The 4370-nt window shown below is 41.7% G+C and overlaps 1 pseudogene; it reads left to right on the top strand.

The window, feature by feature from the left end:
• Positions 1208 to 1678, top strand: LOC100524461 (annotated as a pseudogene).

Here is a 4370-nt window from a genome sequence, read left to right as displayed (position 1 = left end):
GTATTAAGGAGTTTCTGATGTGGCACAGTGGGTTAAGAATCTGACTGCAGGAGCACTGTTTCCTGCAGAGGCACAAGTTCAATCCCCAGCCAGGCGCAATGGGTTAAAGGATAGGGCATTGCTGCTGCTACACAGCTGTGGTTCGGATTCAATCCCTAGCCCAGGAACTTCCATATCCCCTGGGTGCAGCCATTAAAAAAAAAAAGTTTTATTGAAGTATAGTTGATTTACAACGTTGCCATAATTTCTGCTGTATAACAACATGATTCAGTTATACATTTACACACATCCTTTCTTTTTCAGATTTTTTCTCATATGGATTTTCACAGTGACCCCCCAACCTTTCCAGTTGAATCACAATGTCCTGCTTGGACGTCTACACCTGAAGTTTCACTTGAGTGTCCCATGCTCAGGGTTCGTCCCTGCTTATCCTGTCTCTTCCACACCTCCCCTCACAGTTTTACCCACATTCACTTTCTTAGGCCCAAATCTGGCTTTCACACCTGAATCATTTATTTCTCATACATTCAATCCATGCGTAAGTATGTCAGCTCTATTTTTTCCAACAGAGACATCAACGGTTTAAGGGATAGTGGTCAGTTCCACGTTTGACAAGCATCCAGAATCTGGATACTTCTCATTACCTCCACTGTTTCCAACCCGTCCATATACACACATCCCTTGTTTGTATGACTGCATAGGCTACTGCCTGGTTCTCTCACTCCTGCTCTTGCTTTCACTGTGGTTGATTCTACTTTTGGCTGCATAGCAGCCGGAGTGATCTTTCTCTAGTCACTCTCTAACCCCTTACCCTGTTTATATCTTCTCCCCAGCAACTATCTCCACCAATGCCTGTCATGTGTTTAGTTATTTATTTGCTTATGGTCATTTTCTCCATTTAAGTGTGGGCTTTAGGAAGTCAGGGATCTTCTTGTCTACTGAGTCATCCCTCAGTTGAAAAGACCACTTCTTGAATGAAAAAATGAGTAGTGCCTCCGATAAAGACAGTGTTGAATGTCTGAGAAGACTAGCTATAGACAGGAAGAAAATGTTTGCAAAAGACATATGTGATAAAGGACTGTTGGCCAAAATATATAAAGAACTCTTAAAAGTTAACAATAAAAAACAACTTGATTAAAACATGGACAAAAGTCCTGACCAGACAACTCCACAAGAAGATACACAGAGACTCTTGCCATTCTCCATCATGGCTTGGGATCAGGGTGGAAAGGAGAGCCCCATTCAGGAACTTTGCACCTGTAAGCTCTGCCTCAACATCGGTGTGGGCGAGTGGAGACCAACTAACCCAGGCAGCCTCAGGGCTGGAGCAACTCATAGGCCAGACCCCTGTGTTCTCCAAAGCTGGAGCCACCATCAGGTCTTTTGGCATCGGGGGAAGTGAAAAGATTGCCACTCATTGAACAGTCTGTGGGGCCAAAGCAGGGAAAATCCTGAAGAGAGGTCTAAATGCATGGAAGTATGAGCTAAGAAAAAAAAAAATTGCTCAGATACTGAAAATTTGGGTTTGGGAATCCAGGAACACATCGATCTGGGGATCAAATGTGACTCAAGCATTGGTATCTATGGTCTGGACTTCTGTGTGGTGCTAAGTAGGCCAGGTTTCAGCATCACAGATAAGATGTGCAGAACAGGCTTCACTGGGGCCAAACAGAATTAGCATATAGGGGCCCAGACGTGTAGGGGCAAATAAATTCCTGTTTCTACCCAAGAGGCCAATAAAGTACACCAAAAAGTAATATAATATATTCAGATATCATTTATTTAAAAAGCCAATTATAAGTTTTCAATTAAAAAAACAGATAACAGATGGAAAATAATCATATGAAAAGATGCTCAACATCCTAGATCATTAGGGAATTGCAAATTAAAATGAGATATCACCACAGCTCCACTAAAATGGCCAAAATCTAAAACACTGGCAACACCAAATATTAGTAGGGATGTAGAGCAACAGGAACTCTCATTCACTGTGGTGGGAATGCAAAATGGTAAAGCCACTTTGGGAGATGGTTTGGCAGTTTCCTATAAAATTAAACATAGTTTTACCATATGATCTAGCAATTGTGCTCCTTAGTGTTTACCCAGATGTGCTGAAACTTATGTCCACACAAAACTTGCACTCTGATGTTTACTACAGCTTTACGCCAAAACTTGGAAGCAAGCAAGATGTTCTTCATTAGGTAAATGCATAAATACACTGTAGTACATCTAGACAATGGAATATTGTTCAGCACTAAAAGAAAAATGAGCTGCAAGCCGTGAAAAGATGTGGAAGAACTTTAAATGCATATTACAAAGTGAAAGAATCCAATCTAAAATAACATACTATATGACTCCAACTATATTACATTTTGGAAAAGGCTAAACTATGGAGAAAGCAAAAGGACCACTGATTGCCAGGGAAGAGGGGAGATGGAGAGATGAATAGGTAGAACACGAAGGATTTTTAGGATAGTGAAGCTCTTCTGTTTTATACTATGATGGTGATACACATCATTACATATTTGTCATGGAATATAAAATACCAAGAGTGGGAGTTTCCATTGTGGCTCAGTGGTAATGAACCCAACTACTATCCATGAGGATGTGGGTTTGATCCCTGGCCTCTCTCAGTGCGTTAAGGACCTGGCATTGCCATGAGCTGTGGTGTAGGTCACAGATGCAGCTTGGATCCCTCATCGCTATGGCTGTGACATAGGCCAGCAGCTTCAACTCCAATTTGACCCCAGCCTGAGAACTTCCATATGCTGAAAGTGTGGCCCTAAAAAGCAAAAACAAACAACCAAACAAAAAAACCAAGCGTGAATCCTAATGCAAGCTATGGACTTTGGGTGATAAGTAAGTTTATTGATAAGTTTACCGCTCTAGTTGATGCTGAAAGTGGAGGTGGGGAGTCTATGCATTTGTTGGGGCAGGGGGAAGATGGGAAATATCTGTATTTGCTGCTCAATTTTGCTATCAAACTAAAACTGCTCTAAAAATCTATTTAAAAAAATAATAGTATGTGTGGAGACCCTGGAGAAAAATGAACAATAAATCTAGAAAACATGCCACTAAACTCTGAAAGTAATTAGAACCCTGAAAAATCCTAGATTAGTTCTCTTATAAAAATGCAATACAGGAGTTCTCTTGTGGCATAGCAGGTTGGGGAGCCATTGTTGTCACTACAGCTGCTCAGGTTGCTGATGTGGCACAGGTTCAATCCCTGGCCCAGGAACTTTCATATGCCATGGTTCAGTCAAAAATAAAGAAAAAATGGAGTTCCCGTTGCGGCTCAGTGGTTAACAAATCTGACTAGGAACCATGAGGTTGCGGGTTCGATCCCTGGCCTTGCTCAGTGGGTTGAGGATCCTGTGTTGCCATGAGCTGTGGTGTAGGTCGCAGACGCAGCTCAGATCCCATGTTCCTGTGGCTCTGGCGTAGGCCGTCGGCTACAGCTCTGATTCAATCCCTAGCCTGAGAACCTCCACATGCCACCGGAGTGGCCTGAGAAATGGCAAAAAAAAAAAAAAAAAAAAAAAAGACAAAAAGAAAAAGAAAGTTACACAGCCTGTTCTGATTTTACGCTTCACCTCTGGAGGGTTGGTATTGTGATTACATCGTTGAAGTGAGGGAAACGATTTAACAGAGGAAAAGTAAATGCTGGCCACAATAATATTACATGTCATTGAATAAATGCATTTGTCACTTGAAGGATGAAGGAAGTTCTAGAGACAGTTCGAGGGAGGAGGCTCTTAGAAGTAATAAGCCCTCATACAAGGCTCTTAAAAATACTTCAAGAAATTAGAAGAATAGTTGCCTATGGAGAGTGGATGGGGGTGGGGATTGAATGGGAACTGTCTGTGGTGATAGCAATGTTTTACTTCTTGTTTGTTTTATCTTTTTAGGGCTGAACCTGTGGCATATGGAGATTCCCAGGCTAGAAGTAAAATCGGAGTTACAACTGAGGCCTATGCCACAACGACAGCAATGCCACATCCAAGCCACCTCTGAGCTCTACACTGCAGTTTGCGGCAACGCAGACAAGCCACCTCTGAGATCTACACTGCAGTTTGCGGCAACGCAGAATCCTTAACCTAGTAAGCGAGGCCAGGGATCAAACATGCATCCTCACGGACACTGTATTGGGTTCTTTCTTTACCCACTGAGTGACAACAGGAACGCTGTAATGTTTTCTATCTTGATAGGAGTTTGTATGCACTTTTCAAACCTCAGCAAGTGTACATGTAAAATGTATGCATTTCATTGTTTGTAAATGTTATATCAAAAGAATGTCTAAAAGCAAATATTGAATTCTAGTTAACGATATGCATGCCAAAATATTTAGGGAAATGATACTTATGTCTGCA

This window comes from Sus scrofa, chromosome 13 (genome assembly GCF_000003025.6).
Source record: "Sus scrofa isolate TJ Tabasco breed Duroc chromosome 13, Sscrofa11.1, whole genome shotgun sequence".
NCBI lineage: Eukaryota > Metazoa > Chordata > Mammalia > Artiodactyla > Suidae > Sus > Sus scrofa.
Note: the sequence above shows the minus strand (reverse complement) of the source record. Positions and strands in the feature narration are given on the sequence as shown.